We start from the raw sequence: 17,856 nt of genomic DNA, 5'->3' as shown, positions 1-17,856 counted from the left end.
TTATTCTGAGTGTTTCTGTGAGGATAGCCTTGGATGAGATTAATAATTAAATTGTAGACTGAGTAAAGCAGACTACCCTTCCTAATGTAAATGGCCCTCATCCAATAAGTTGAAGGCCTGAAGAGAACAAAATACTAACCCTCTAGTGAGTAAGAAAGAATTCTCCTGCCTGATGGCCTTTAAGGTAGTATATCAGCTTTTCCTGGTTCTACAGCAGCTTCCAGCCTTTGGACATGAACTGGGACATCTGCTCTGGCAGATTTTGGACCTGCCAGCCTCCATAATCATGTGAGCCAATTTCTTATAATAAATCACACACACACACACACACACACACACACACATGCACGCGTGATGGATATATATATATATATATATATCCATCGTGTTTCTGCTACTGCAGAAAACCCTTACTAATGCATAGGCCTATAACAAATAAAGATATTTAGTTAGTAATCAAAAAACTTCCCACAAAAAAAATCTGAGGTTCAGATGGCTTCACTGGTGAATTCTACCAAATGTTTGCATCAAAGGGCACTATCAAAAGTGTGATAAGACAATGAACAGAATAGAAAAAGAAATTGCAAATTATATGTCCAATAAGACTAGTAGTCAGAATATTTAAAGAACTCTCACAACTCAACAATAAGAAAATAACCTAATTTAAAAATGGGCAAAAGACCTGCACAGACACCTCACCAAAGAAGATATACGAATGGGCAAAATGGAGATAGAAATACTCCGAACATTATTAATCTTTAGGGAATGCAAATCAAAGTCACAAAGAGATACCACTTCACAGCACTAGGAGGGCCATAAGAAGTGAAGTACTGATACTTGCTACAACATGGGTGAATCTTAAAAACATTATGCTAAGTGAAAGAGCCAGCCACATAGGACCACTTATTGTATGACTGCTTTAATATGAAACATCTAGAAGAGACAAATCTATAGAGAGAGTAGATTTCTGGTTTTCTAGGGCTGGAGACTCTGAGAAGATTTGGAAGTGACATCTAAAGTTTTGTGGGACTTCTTTTCATGGTAATAAAAAAATAACTCTAACATTTATAGTGATGATGGATGCAAAGATGTGTCAATCCACTAAAAGCCCCTGAGTTGTATATAATATAAATGGGGGATTTGTATGATATGTGAATTGTATCTCAATAAAGCTGTTTTTAAAAACTTGTGAGATTCTATTAAAGCTGTAATAGCTTTATATACATATATGAAAAATAAGTTAAATGATTGAAGATCATCTTCACGAAAAGGTCTAAAAATTCACTTCGTAAAAGGGAATAGGCAAATGGATATTAACTATGATAAATTTCTCAAAATAACTAGAGAAATGCAAGATATTACTACATACCCATCATAATAGTTAAAATGTTAAAAACACTGTCAAGTCAAATTTCTGGCCAAGTCCTATGATTACTTCATGATAACTAGAATGCTGATATAATGCTGGAGGGATTATAAATTGAACATTTTTCCTTGGAAAACTCTTTGGCAATAGCTAATAGAGCTGAATCTGTGCAGACTTCTGATGCAAAAATCCCACTACTTAGAGGTATTGTGAACAGAAATGTATACATATAAAATAATCAGACCAGTCCAAAGTGAGGAACATTATGCTAAGTAAATACCCGGAACTCTTCAAAAATATTAAAGTCAAAAAAGACAAGAAAAGGTTAAGGAATTTCTTTTGATTAGAGGAGATTAAAATAAGCTGGTACCTGAATGCAAGATTCTTAATTCTAGATCTTAAAATAATAACCATTGTTTTTAAAATGGCAGCCATAAAACACATTGTTAGTATAAACAGAGAAGTCTCAATATTGATGGTATCTTATTAAATAATAGTATTCTATCAAAGTTACATTTCCTGAGTGTGCTAATTGTACTTACATAGAAAAAAATGCCCTTGTTTTTAAGAGATAACTCAATAAAGTACTCAGAGGTGAAAGAAATAGAAACAAAGAGAAAATGTGATAAAATGTTAATAATTGGTAAAAGTAGATGAATGGCATAGGGCCATACACTATACGTAGGGCATAGTACTATTTCTCAACATTTTTTTTAACTTTTATTCTTTCCCAAATAAAAGATTGAGGAAAAATTTTAAAACTCCATATACATGTAAACCAAAAAATGCATGCACAATATTCATAGTAGTAATATTTTAATAGTCAAAAATGTAAAAGTCCCTGACATTCACCAATAGTAGAATGAATAAATAAATTGTTATAATGAAATATTTTATGGCACTGGGAATGGATGAATTCATGCTAAAGAACATAACATGAATATTTTTCATGAACATAATAGAGACAGTAAGAAGCCAGACACAAAAAATGGAATAGAGAATTTGATTACATAAAGTTCATAAACAGGAACACTGATGTAGATAGACATTAGGACTGTGGTTACCTTTGCAGGTATAGTGGCTGGGATGGTGCAAGAGGGGGCTTCTGGGGTGCTGATAATATTTTTAATCTGAGTCATATTTATAAAGTTATACTCACTTTATAAAGTTATATTCATCAATCCATACATTTAAGAGCAATGCATCTTTCTACACATAGGTTATTCTTCAATAGATATATTTTTTTAATTTGATGGCTTAAAAATTATGAGTAAGAATCCAATATAAAGTTGCTGATGTTTCCCCAAAGTATCTTCAAATCCCAATTGAAAAGTACTGTAATTTGTCAGGCACTGTGCTAGTTATATTCACATATTATCATTTACATTTTTATCCCAGTTCTGTGAACAAATCAGTCTGGATGCTTTATGCCAATGAGAAAACAGAAACTCACAAAGGTATTGGCTCAAGATTCATCCCCAGGTCATACAGCTTTAATTTCAGTGACTTTTATTCCTCTTCACAGAGCCTTATATATTACAAGTTACAATTAACTTTGAAAATTACCTTAACAATAAAACATAAAATTTATTCTCACCATTTATCTAAAATCACCCTGCTAGCAACTCTCTACTAACTAGGTCTTCTGTCTATTGTGACAAAGCCAACAAGCTGTCACCTAAATCACTTTGCTTATTTGTGTTATTATTTAGTCTGTGCTTGTCAGTGACAGCAACTAAATACATCGCCAGCTTGGAAGAACAAGTTAAAGAAATTATGGAGATCATTGACTAGCCAGAGACAAAATGAAAATTGGTTGATGCAGAAGGAGACTTAAACTATGGATTCTAACGTTAAATGTTTCCTTAAAAAGCCTCGGCCACAGCACTGCAAAGTTAATCAGAAAAGTTTTACACTTTGCAATCAATAGTGCTTCCTAGTTAAAATGAGTATTAAATAAAGAAAACGGTGCTGAAATTTGTCCAGGTAAAATAAAACAAACTTCAAAATGCTGAGTGTGATCCTTTCTCTTCAGGTTGAACATTGCCATATTATAAAAGGCTTCTGCCTCACATCTGACATTCTACTTGCTAATATTTAAAATAAGTATCAAATAAAATGTGTTAAATGGGCAAAGCAAACTTCTTCTCCACACTACTCCTTTCCTCTAACATGATAGCTTTTACTCCAAATAGCCAGTATTCTTTCCTCTTCTCTGTCTCCATGTGCTCTTGAAAATGATCTGAAATTAGGCATTTATACCTCAGAAAGAGCACATTTACGCTTTTGGAGTCAGATGCCCCATCATACAGCCTTTTTTCCCCACAGTGAAAACATCTTCCAGCAGCTCTTTGTGTAGACAGAAATAGAATGCTGCCTTAATGCATATCGTAAGTAGCACCATTTGACACAGGTGAGCAGAACAGCCCCTGGCCTGGAGAGGAGCAACATTAGTTTGAATTAGCAAACAAAAGCATGCATTGTGAAATGATGACATCTGAGGAAGGGAAAAAGATGTCAAAGGAACTCAGTGGTGCTTCCAGGACAGAAGACAGTTATATTCAGCAAATCTCTCTTCTCTCTAGGATGTAGAGTGAAGGAGACAGGGTAGGATTGTCAAAGCTCAACAAATGTCCAGTGGAAAGGAAAGAGAACGTCAAAATGAAGCCACTAAGTAAACTGCATGTGTTGAGAAACATGATCCCAATGGCCTTCTTCCTGATCATTGCTGCAACCTGAACATTCTACATCTGCTAGAAGAAGCTACCTATGACAGTGACTAGTCAACTCCAGACATGACATGTGGACATGACCTCCAGAGACCAGCTCCACAATTGTGAACAGTGCTGACTTGCCAAGCCTCTAATTCAGGATCCAGAGAGTGTGGCTGCTCTTCTAGTCACTGAGTAGCTTCACTGCAGAGGCCCTGCTACCTGCTGTAGGTAACTCAGTCTCCTTTCCACCCCATCCAGTTGCTTCTTCCCAAGGCACGGGCATACCCAGTGTGCTTGCTGAACATGAAGGACAAGCAGTAAAGAGGGACAATAAGAGATGACAAAAGAAACAAATAAGAGCCAGATCTTGTATGACTTTGTAGTTACAGTATGAATTTCAGCTTTTATTTTGAGTGAGATGGGAAGCCATTGGCAGTCTGTGTATAGAAGTGACATCATCTGATTTATATTTTAACAGGATTATTCTAGCAGCTGGGCTGAGAATAAATGACAGAGGAAATAGTGGAAGCAGAAATACCAGGTTAAAAAGTAATGACTAATAGAGGGAAAATATGATGGTAGTTTGGAATAAAGTGCTTGCACTGAAGGTGCCAAAGCCAATATTTATATACTTTAATGACTGCAGCTTTTTTAGTATATTATAATATCTGCTCTCTATTCTTACTTTAAATTCTTTCTAGATTTCTGTTGATGCTTTTTTTCTTTCAGATGAACTTAGGAGTTCACCAAGCAATTTCAAACACAGAAAAAAAATCATATCTATACTTCAATTAGAACGATCATAAATTTGATCCATTTGGGAAGAACATTCATCTTTACAATATTGAGGCATCTTATTCAAAACAATTTTCCATCTTAATTTGTGTCAATAAAAATTATATTTTAAAACAAGTCATACATATTTTGAGTTTATTCATACATGAAGCATATTGATTATTGTATAGTGCATTATATACACAGCTCACTAATTTTTTCTTACTAGTTTTAATAGTTTTAGGGTCAATTCTCTAGGCAAATATAGATTATCTGAAAATAGTAATGCTTTCAACTGTTTTTAAAACATGAAGGTGACTCCTAATATTGAATAATAGACAAAGAACATTTAAAAGTTATGATAAGTATGTTTAAGAACTGGAAAAGTGATCTTAACAAATGAAAAGATGGAAGATATCAGCAGAGAATTAGATACTGTTAAAAACAACTAAATGCAATCTGGAACTAAAAAGTGTAATCTTAAAATGAAAAACTTATTGGATAAGCAAAGCACATTCAAAACAGAAGAATGGTTCAGTGAACTTGAAGGCAAAACAGTAAAAATTATCCTAGCCAAAGGAAAGAAGAAAGATGAATTAAATAAAATAAACATAGTTTAATGACTTATGAGCTAGTATTAAGTAGTATAATACATGTGTAATTGAAGTCCCAAAAGGAGAGAAAAGAGAAAACATGAAAAAAAACTTGGAAGAAAACATTGCTTTAAAAATGTCAAATTTTGTTCCAAAAATACAAACAAAAAGATTTAACAATCTCAGACATCCCAAAATAGGATAAAACAAAGAAAATCATAACCAAGCACAGCAAAGTCAAACCGATAAAAATCCAAGAAAAGTCCTGGCGTAGTGGCTCACGCCTGTAATCCCACCACTTTGGGAGGATGAGGTGGGTGGATCACGAGGTCAGGAGTTCAAGACCAGCCTGGCAAACATGCTGAAACCCCATCTCTACTAAAGATACAAAAAATTAGCCAGAGCCAGGCATGGTGGTGCACGCCTGTAATCCCAGCTACTTGGGAGGCTGAGACAGGAGACTCGCTTGAGCCTGGGAGGTGGAGGTTGCAGTGAGCCAAGATCACGCCATTGCACTCCAGCCTGGGTGACAGGGTGAGACGCTGTCTAAAAAAAAAAAAAAAAAATCGGCCAGGCGCAGTGGCTCACACCTGTAATCCCAGCACTTTGGGAGGCCAAGGTGGGCAGATCACGAGGTCACGAGATCAAGACCATCCTGGCTAACATGGTGAAACCCCGTCTCTACTAAAAATACAAAAAATTAGCCGGGCGAGGTAGCGGGCACCTATAGTCCCAGCTACTCGGGAGGCTGAGGCAGGAGAATGGCGTGAACCCAGGAGGCGGAGCTTGCAGTGAGCCAAGATCGCACCACTGCACTCCAGCCTGGGCAAAAGAGCAAGACTGTGTCTCAAAAAAAAAAAAAAAAAAAAATCAAAGAAAACAAATCTTGAAAGCGGCCATAGGAAAAAGACACGTTCTGTACATAGAACAAAATGAAGAACTGCTAATTTCTCATTAGAAGCAATGGAAGCCGGAATACTGTGAAACAATGTTTTCAAAATGCTGGAATTAGAAAAAAAAAAGTGTATCAAGAAAACAAGAAGGCTGGGAAAAAATATTTGCAAAAGACATATCTAATAAAGTACTGTTATCCAAAATATACAATGAACTCTTATAACTCAGCAATAAGAAAATAATCACCCCAATTTTAAAATGGGCAAAAGACCTGCACAACTCATTGAAGATGATAAAGAGATAGCAAATAAGCATATGAAAGGATGCTCAATGTTATGTCATTAGGGAACTTCAAATTAAAACAACAATAAGATACTACTACACACTTATTACGATGGCCAAAACTTAAAACACTGACAACACCAAATGCTAGCAAGGATGTGGAACAATGGGAACTGTCATTAATTGCTGGCGGGAATGCAAAGTGGTAAGCTGCTTTGAAAGCTAGTTTGGCAGTCTCCTACAAAACTGAACATAATTTTATCATATGACTCAGCAATCACATTCCTTGGTTTACCCATAGGAGTTGATCAATAGAATGGAAAGCTGTTTTTAAACAGTTTTAAAGATGAATAAAATAAAGAAAATACTGGTAAACAAAGTCAGCCTTGGAGACTGACAATTCCAAAGTCTGCTCAATGCATGAAGGATGCTGACAAGGAAGGCAGAAGAAAAATAATAAGCCATGATCTTTTTATTTATGCATTATGTTTTACAGGCAACTTGTTTGTGTCATGGTTTGTCTTCAGAAGCTGTTAGCATAGTGTCTTTATCTTTGAAAGTCTGAAATTTTACCACAAGGTATACCTAGATGCAGATTTTTTTTCTTTGTTTTCATTGATTTTGGTAGGCACTTGGGAAGCACTTTTATCCCAAAGTTGCATGTTTTACTTTATCAAGTTTTTTCAATATTATGTGTTTATTTCCTGTCTTCCAGTTACTGTTCTCTCCTTTTGTAATTCTTATGAAAAGAATATTTTAAATTCTATATCTATGATTCCTACCTCTTAACTATGTTTTCAAAGTACTTATTCTTTTGCTCTTTGGTGATAAATGTTGGACAATTCTCTGGCTCAATATTTCTGTTCAACAATGTACTCTTCTGCTGCCTCCATTCTGCTACTGAGAATTGAGCTTCTGTTTATACCCATAATTATATTTTTTACATTCTAGTTTTTCCTTTTTCATGAAAAACTATTCTTTCCTCCTGATGAAATATGCTTTATTTTTATCTATGTATATGAGTTATATTTATTTTAAGTTTACTATACTACTTTCTATTTTATGGTATTCATTTTCCTTAAATATGAGTGGTGTGAATGTGTGTGTGCACATGGGGGTCTTTGCTAATTTTCAACCTGATATTCCATGTTCACCTGTTGATAGTGTGTGTGTGTGTGTGTGTGTGTGTGTGTGTATCTTTGTGTTTTAATGTATTCTTCAGCCAGTGTTAGGGGAGTGATTTATTCAAATAGTCATACCTACTTGACTTTGTCACTTCATTATTCTTTAAATTACCTAATCCACTGATGACACTTCTCTGTTTCCCATACCTACATGTTATTGTAATTCTAAAATATCCCTGCTTCACAATTTCTAGAGATGTTTTTGAAAATGAGTATGCAGATACATGTACCTAGTCTTGCAGTTTAATCCATTTCTTGTATATAATGTTATAATAATAAATTTATTCCAATATGCAAGACTCATATTTATTAAGTGTGTATAATGCATAGAGAGTTTTTTGCTGGTTAGTAGGAAATATAAAATATAGAAAGAACTCAGAAAAAAAAGAACTCACAGTGTAGGGAGATGGACAAACACGTAAGCAGCTCATTATAACATAAAATGGCATGTATGAAGATAATAGAAATATGTAGAAAGTATATAGTGTGGGCCAACCGTGTGTCAAGGGAAGGGGTGGGAACAGTTTGGCAGCAAGGAGTATTTTATTACTAACATTACTTAATGGTGATGATTAAAGCAAACCAACAGTTTTATTATTTTTAAAAATTTTTCACAAACAGTAACAAAAACAAGACTTCTAGCCTGCACAGGTGACAGATCACTCCCACTGTTCCTCCTTGTTGTGCCAATTGTGGAGGCTCATAAAGGCCAGTGATGTGCTGCTCTGCTGGGCCTCATCACTTTAGAGATGAAAATCTTTATAAGTTGGCATGTTAGAAAAGGTGAGGTTTGAGAGGAGGTGATAAGACACAAGAATCGTAAAAGCTAGACACAAAGGCTCTTATTGGTGATTTGGGTACTGAGGATGAAGGTGTGGACAGAGTCTAGGGTGACTCTTAGGCTTTTGATTGGCAAGACAAGTAAAAAAGGAAGGGCAGGTTTCGTGGGATGAAGCATGCAATGAATATGAGATACCCACAGAGCACTCAAGAAAGTAAACTAATAGCTCCTTCTAGAAACAGATTCTGAATTTCAAGAAGGAGATCTGGGTTAAAACACAAATGTGGTTTTAGTAACATGTTATCAACAAATGATGCCCAGGTGTTTTAACGTGAGGAGAATAACCTGAATTGCTTGCTTAAAATGTGGATTCTAAGGCCCTCTCCATTTAGAAACTTTCATTCAGTCAGACACAGATGGGACACAAATATCTGCAATTTTTAAAAGGCGAGTTGATCCTGTAAAGGTGGCCCTCTGACAACACTTTAGAAAATTCTGCTATAAACACATCAAATCAATGGCCTTGTCTAAAAAGACCCTCTTCTACATGGCACCAGCAATGCAATAAAATTTGTCAACCCCATGAATAGTTATCAACTTAATCTAGCTCCCACAAATTTTCGCCAATCCATTAGTTGTCTCCTTTTTATACCAATATTTATAACATTTTGGTACCATTTTAGAAAAAAAATAGTGAATATGCTTATCACATGGTATCTTTTCAAGAAAATAGAATGTGCAAATACATATTTACATAATTGATATTATTCAAGGGCTAAATATTTGCACACTTTAAATAAGGTCAAAGTGAAAAATGCAAGTTATGGACAGTTAGAGAGACCAGTATAGTTACCTTACTTTTATACAAACAGAAAAGAGCTGAACTTACAAGGATATATTTGAAAACGTGAAGGAAACACTTTGGAAAATTTGGGAGAGGAAATGAGGATTTTAGGGACAGTGACTTAAAAGGATGGGCAGGATTGGAAGTGAGAATGCCAGTATTTTAGCTTTTTTATGTGTTGCTATAAATTCTTTGCAGGAAAAATTTGAATTGTCTATAAATAAAATAACTTATGCCCTCTCATTTCCCTCTGCAAATATCTATAATGTCTCTATGATGAGCGATCCCAAAGAGTTGCTGCTACACAGAAGGAAAGAGATGAATATTGCCACTGACAAGAATTGATACACTGTTTTTATTTTCTCAGACATCTATTAAAATTATCAATGGATCAATTTATTTTCTGTAGATTCAAAATAGTAATGTTAAATAGCAGGCTCTGGAAGCTGTGGGAATCTTTTCCATTTATTATTTCTGCACTACCTGGGAAAATATGTTCCTTTGTTGTATTAAATTGTGGTACTGGAGTTAAGTCTTTCAATTGAAAAGAAAACAAGAATGCTGGAGAAGGAGCTTGGGAAAATATTTCAACAAGTTATTTACATATTTTCCAAAGCAATTGCCAATGTCTGGCAAAGGAGGGCAAAATTATTTTTATGTATTCTGGAGGGATTAATGGGAGGCTTTATATGTTACATATCAAACCTATCTCGTATAAAATACATAGCACTATTTTAAGAAGTTCAAAAGGGTTCTTTCTGGCTACATAAATAAAACTAGAACTTGCAGGAAATACAATATGCTCATCCATTATCTGAATGTTGCTTTGTTTTGTTTTTGTTTTGTTTTGTTTACAAGACAACTGTTTCTGCTTCTTGTCTCTTCAACTAAAATAATTTATAGGCAAATTGAAGCTGGACAAATAGAACCATATCACTGAAGCTGATGTACAATGTCCATGAGGAAAACTTCACAAAACTAGAAAATGTAGTTCTAAGAATAGAAGACTACGAGGGTTGTCTCTCAAATACCTTTAGGGAGCGGAATGGAGGTAATGCCTTAGTGATTTATCTATTCTTGATTTAAATTCAAGGAAATGGACCAAATAGAAATGAGGGCCCACAGTTATGCATGTGGAATGATTTAGTAATAAAATGATTGATAGGTATTCAAATATTTTATCAAGGGAAGTTATTAAAAATAGGACAAACCACAAACTCTGCATTACCCATTGTTAAAGCCTAAGGAGTAATTTTTTAGAGGCAGAAAAAAACTCGATTACCTGCTATAGTTTTCCTAGACCTAAAATTTTATGATTATTTATAGTAGTTTTTCATGTACAGAAAATATTAATGTTTGTTCCAGAGGTCTTTCCTGACTCCAACCCTATAGCAGGCCTCAGGCTGCACGCCCTTCCATCACCATGATTTTTAAATTCGTTTGGCCTCATTCATTATGTACAGTCCATAGTCAGGTGCCATTGATTCACCCTGCAGAGACTTTGTCTTTTCCAGTTCTCCCTCTCTAGTCTACAGACAATTTCTCATCTCAGCCTCTGTGTTCTCCCCTTTGGAGACATCAACATTGCTTTCCTACCCTACAGGCTACTTCCAGCTGGCAATGGTATCAACATTCTTCCAGTCACTTGAAAATGAAATATGAATTAGTTTTGACATCTTCCTTCCTTTCTTTCCACCTCCATATATCATCGGAGACCAGGTCAATTCTTTCTTCCTCATGTGCCTTGAATCTTCTATTTGCCACTTTCTCTGTGTACAAGCTGAACTTCTGTTCCTCTAATATGGACTTTCTTAAAATTGTTTAAAGGTTCATAGCTTTCCTAAAATTGTTTAATGGTTCATGGCTTAAGTCTCATTAAAATAAACATCATTAAAATCTACCTTACATCACATAAACAATGGTCTACTTACTTCAAACTATGTGTGATGGTTAAAAAAAAATCACAGGATCCCTAAATAATTTAAATAATAAAACAGTGAAACATGAGCTTAAGGTCAGACTTTCTAGCTTCCAGTCTTGTTTCTGCCACAAACCTGCTTTGTGATCTTGGATTTTGTGTACTCATTTGTGCTATGAGCAAGTTAATAAGCTTCAAGGACCCCCTTTCTCTTAAAGTCTAGAATCCTCTGATAAATTTCTTTGAAATGAGATCCATTAACTATTGAGACTTGCTATTCCTGGCTCTTTTTTCTGTGGCAACTATCTTAGTCCATGTGTATTGCTATAAAGAAATATCTGAGACTGGCTTTTACAAAGAAAAAAGATTTATTTGGCTCATAATTCTGCTTGCTGGACGATTGGCCATTTGGTGAAAGCCTCAGGCTGCTTCCACTCATGGCAGACGATGAAGGGAAAGCCAGCACGTGCAGAGATCACATGGCCAGAGAGAGAACGAGAGATGGGAGAGGTGCCAGGCTCTTTTTCATAATCAGCTCTCACAGAAACTAATAGAGCAAGAACTGTTTATCACCAGGAGAGCAGGACAGCACCAAGCAATTCATGAAGGATCTGTCCTTGTGGCCCAAACACCTCCCATTAGGCTCCACCTCTAACATTGGGGATCAAATTTCAACATGAGGTTTTGGGGGGATAAATATCCAAACCATAGCAGCAACTATGTCCCATGTCTTCTGGCCCCATTTCCTTCTAGGACCAATAATTTTTCTCAGCTTCCATCTTAGAGGTTTTCCTTCATTTACTTTGGTGTTCTTGTTGTACTGTATTTCTCTTGTATTTTCTCTTCCTAGATTACGCATACTCACACTGCATTTGGATTTTTCTAATATCCTGCACATTTACCCATCAGAACATTTATCATGGGGTGTTGGGACGATGTTTTACTCATGCATATTTCCAGTGCCTGGCCTAGGGCCTGAAACATAAAGATGGCTCATTAATTTCTTCAAGGGAACTAAGCCGAGAAGGTAAACACTATGGCACCACAAATGATTGCATCGCTTGGGCATTGTCAATTCAAATGGATCCATGGCAATTCTACTATGATACAAGCAGAAAGCTGGTGCTTGTTTCTCATGGCCCTTTTTTTCCAATGCAACTGTCCCCAAGGTTTGATTTTAAGTGATCATTCTTCTTCTCTTTCCTCTCCAAAGCATCGTGATAGCAAAAACATTATTTGAGGCACCAAAGGAGGACATCAAATCTAACAAGCAGGAAACATAGTAAATATTCTCAGGCTTATCACTTACTTAGGTCTTTCTGCATGTTTTATGTAATCAGATTTTATCAACAAGCCATAAGTAGATGTAAATTCTAGGCCTTTAGATTTTTGGTTGACATGGGTGATAAGAGACATTTTATTGACTGATTATATTACATTATGAGAATAAATACAGGGTAATTCTGAAAGTTTGGTCTCTTGCTTCCTCTGAGCTATTAGTTTTATCATTTTGATATAAAGAAACATAGACGGTTGGGGTTTGAAAGAACCTTAAGAATCTTGTAGTATGACCTCACCTAAGCTGGGTTACTACAGCACACTTGATTTGCAAGATTTGATAGGTGTTCTGAGAAAAATTTTTAAAGATTTGAGAAGAAAAAAAAAGAAATGAAAGTTCTGTGAGTAACAATATTCAGGAAATGCCAAGTTTTTAATATCAGACTAGTTTTTCTTGTATTTTTAATGCTTTAATATGATAATATTCCTAATGAATTTTCAAGACTACACCAGGATATTATATAACATATCCACAATGTTTTGACTATTGAAATATTTCTTAGTGAAATGCATATGAATATCCTTCAGACGAGTTTACTGAAAAACATGTTTGGAAATTCTGAGACCCAAAGGAGTATAGCTTATCTATAAATACAGATGATTAGTGAGTCCTAGAACCAGAACCAGAACACTTAGAATCTCTCTTTCATTCTCTTTCCAAGACATCATGTATTCTGATACCAATCTGTACTGCTTTCCCATATTTTATGCTACTTTAGATAAAAGGACAACACCCAAGAACAAAAATTACTTGGTAACAACAATCATATTTAGACAGTATTTTAAAAATTTTGACCCATTCCTACTGCCAGTACTGTTACCTGAAAAAACAAAAATTGCTACTCAATTAAAAAGTCTTAAAGATTTCTGGCAAATTATTTATAACATTGGGAAAAAACATAAAAATAAGTCTGAGTAATATTTTATATGTGTGTATATATATGTACTTACACATGGTGTTCATAAACTGCCCCATTTTTAGTTTTTAAATAGATACAAATTCTTGATTTTTAAATAAATATGTCAATTAAAATAGTTTCCATTATATAAGCAAATCAGAATCTGTGGTAGACTCTAATCTCACACAGATTTATCATTTTTATTGTGCTGTGCAGAATAAATCAATTAATTTACATTTTTAAAAATATTCTTTGGAGACAAAATATCAGACTAGTCAACTTTTCAGTTCAACAATGACATGTGATTTGATGTATCTTGCTAGTCTAAATTTGAATTTGCATTAAATTTTCCAAATAGGAATGTTTTTTAAATGGAGTTATGATGGCTTATCACCAGGAATTAAATAAATAAATAAAACTACGCATTGTTTTTGCAATGGCAAAATGCTTAAAGGTCACCATTAACAAATAGCAAAAACACGTCGCATAGTTCAAAAAAAATGGAAACAAATTTGACCATAAAAATGACTTCTGCTCTTGTATGTCTGCAGAAATCTGGAAGACAAGTCAAGTCAAGACACCCGCTTAGCCTTTGACTCCACTAAGTATAGAAGACAGTTTATGTGAACACTGTTGGTAACTCCTCCATATTTAAGTAAAGAAAATACAATGTAAGAAAAATAGACTTATAGAATCCTATGCCTGAAATAAATGTAGAAAGAACATTTTCTGTCCTGAAAATAATTCTCTCCAATAAAGTAAAAATACCAATACCTATTGAAATATGTTTGGACAAATATTTGATTTAGAAAAAAAAAAAAAAAGAAAATACCCCTTCCTTGCTTTGGAATCTTACTAGGCCCAAATATATATATATATATGCATATAAAATCCCAAGACAGACAAACTCATCCAAATAGAGTGGGGTGGATTTGGGGTATGGAGGAGAAGAGTCCTTTCTAGGAGCGGTATCATCAAATGTCATGCATCACTCATATGTTCACTCACCTGAGGATTAGGCTTTGAACATCTAGGTGCCCAGTCTGAAATCTTACATTGAACAGATATTTACTGAAAAAGCAGAATGTGCCAAACATTATTCTAGGTATGGGAGATTCAGTAGAGAAGTAAACAAGTATGGTCCCTGTTTCAGAAGCTCACAATTTACCAGGAGAGATATTCCATAAACAATATCACACAATGGAAGTGCCATGAAGAAAATAAAAAAGAGTGATGCAATTGGTGGTTGGAAAGGGACAGTCTGAAGAGACAGCATCTGAAATGACAACTAGATGACAAGAAAAATCCATCCATAAAAGGTTCTGAAGGAAAGATATTCCAGGCGAAAAAGGATGGCAGATGCAAAAGATCTAAGGCAGGAGCGAACTTGATGTGCTTGAGGGAGAGATAAAGGGCTATGGGTTGGAAACACACTCAGGAGGCAAGAGGGGCTGTAGGATCAGGGGGTGAGACAGGCAGGACCAGATCATGCAGGGCTTTAAGCAATGAGATTTTATTCTATGAGTCTGAGAAGGTATTGGATGGTTTTATGCAGAGGAGTGGCATGATCAGATTTACATTCTTAATAAGACTGCTTCCACTCCTGTTTGGGGAATCAATTGTAGTCAGAAAAAGAAGGAAGGAAAACAGTTAGCAAGAGAGTGGCTTAATCCATTTGCAATGGTGGCTTACAGACTTAGACTAAGGTGTTAATAGTAAAAATGCGGGAGAATAAGATAGATTCCAGATACGTTTTAGAGATTGAATTGCCTTGACATGCTGATAGAATCAATTTTGGGGAAAGTAAAAGAGAAAAATAAGAAACGTCTTCTAGCTATTTGGCTTGAACAATTGAGTAAGTGCAGGCGGGAGGGCGCCTTTACTGATACAGGAAGTCCTAGAAAAGGAAGGGATGTGTGTGTGTGTGTGTGTGTGCGCGCGCGCGCACGCGCGTGTGTTTGTGTGTTGATGGAGATGCGCCATTTATCAAGACTTTTAAAAATATGTTGAGTTTAAGATGCCTATCAACATTTAAAAGAAGATGTCAAGTAGCATGTAGATCTAGGAGCCCAGAATTTATGAGAGAAATCTGGTTTGGAGATATGAATTTGGAAGTTATTATCATATAGATAGATATTTAAAGTTACAGACCTAGAAGTATTCACCCAAGGAAAGCGCGAAGGCAAGAGGGCTCCTCCGAAGTCCTAGAGCACCAAAACATTTGAGCAGTCAGGAAGGTGAGGAGAAACCAACACCGAAGGCTAAGAAAAAAATAGCACTGTGTGCCCATCCGTGATCACGAATGGAAAGTGTGACCAGTCAACAGAGAGGGTGTTTCTCTTCAGCGGTGTTCACAACATGAGTTTTTGTCTTTTGAATGCAGTCCCCTAGGTCCTCTGTGGAGTAAATGATCTAGGATTTCAGCTTATTACACAGCTCTGGAATAAAGAGGCCCTCATGGCTAGAAATCTATGGACCAGTCTAACAAGACTAGATGATTTCGACCCATTTTTATGTTCACTTGAGGAAAAACACCAAGAGTGGCCGATCCCCATGAAGGGGAGGAGAAGGGAGAGAAAGAAAGGGAGAAAGGATGAAGCTCAAGGTTAGAAGGCCTCGCTGGACTGACCTTTTTAATGACATCTGGCTTTTCCCCTCCTGTGCCTTACTCTGTAGCTTCCCTTCAGCAGATTACCTTCAGACACAGTAAGCCATGGAAAGGACCCTTTCTGTCACAAAGATAATAGCCATTTTCATGTGATCTGTTGTTGCATTTTTAAGTTCTCGTGTCCTTGAATCAATTTTCTAATAACTAATTAGCATCCCTTTCAAACTTCAGAAGCCTTGGAAAGGGCAGGCTATAGTGAAGTAGCTAATTTCTGTCTTCTGATTTTCAGTCCACACATCTGCTACTTTGCAATCTATCAGATTTCATGCAGTCCAGCTAAGATGTGATTTAACTAACAAGTATTCAAGCATAAGGTATGGTTTACTTCTGTTCTCAGCTATGACATTTGAGGAAGAGTGTATGATTAGAATCTTATGATCATACTGATGCTGGATTAATTCTCTACAACTATTTATTGAGGTAAAGGTTTATGAAAATAATCCATTAGCTTTGGCTGTCTCCCTTTTCTTTAAGGTTCTTTGGAGGGCTGTCATGAATATTAATGCTTGTTGTTACCACTTAATTCTTCTTCCTGTACCATTTCCTTCTCTGCAGCATCCTTTTTGAAATTCACAAGGCAGTCACCTCTCACCAAATTCACCTAGAAAAACTGTATTTCTCAGGGCAACATAAATGTTCTGTTTAATTAAATGTTCTTATTAACAAGGGTTTAACCCAAAACAAAGCAAATAAAATGGTGAAATGGTCACCATTCTTATTTAAAACAATAATCCACACAGTGATAGTACTGGCTACCTGAGGAAAGCCTTGGTGTTTGACACTAAACAACACAGAGGGCAGAGGAAGAAAGGCTCAGTCTCCAGACAAGCCAGGCTTTGGTGTTGGAGCAGACAGGAATGATAACATAACTCCACCTAACAGAATACCCCACCAGAATAGTTTGAATATTTAGGAGTTTGTTTTTCTCACATCACAGGAGGCCAAGAGATAGGTACTTGCTGTTCTCAGTTCTGGATCCAGGTCTGCAGAGATCTTGCAGCTTCCATTTTGCCCTTTGGACCCTGGCCATCATGTAAAGACCTGCTATCATGCTGGAGGAGAGGCCATGTGAAGAGAGTCCCCTGGAGGATGAGAGAGAAGCCAGGCAGAGAAGGACTGAAGAGCCCCAGCCAGCAGCCAGCACTGAATCCCAGACCTGTGAGTGAGGCTACCTTGGATCCTCAAGCCCAGCTGAGCTGCTTTGGTTCACACCATGTGAAGCAGAAATGAGCCAGTCCCCACTGCTCCCAGCCATGATTCCTCACTCAGAATTATAGCAATAAAATAGTTATTGTTTTAGGCTACTAAATTTTGGGGTGGTTCATTATGCAGCAATAGAAAACAGAAACAGAAGGTTAAGCAAGTTCTTGTAGTGATATATTTCCCCTAGTAGAGCTCAGTCCTTTATAGAACTCTTTTTCTAACTTTTTACATCAATGATGTCCATTTAGATTGTTGTACTTAGTGTTATCAGACTACCAGTTGCTAGAAAATCAATGTGTATGTGTAAGTTTGCACACAATGCATATATATTCTTTGAATAAAGACCAAATACCTACTGATCTACCAATGAATGTTAATAGCAAGGAAAGAATAATGAT

This window comes from Pan troglodytes, chromosome 11 (genome assembly GCF_028858775.2).
Source record: "Pan troglodytes isolate AG18354 chromosome 11, NHGRI_mPanTro3-v2.0_pri, whole genome shotgun sequence".
Taxonomy (NCBI): domain Eukaryota; kingdom Metazoa; phylum Chordata; class Mammalia; order Primates; family Hominidae; genus Pan; species Pan troglodytes.
This window is presented reverse-complemented; position numbering follows the sequence as displayed.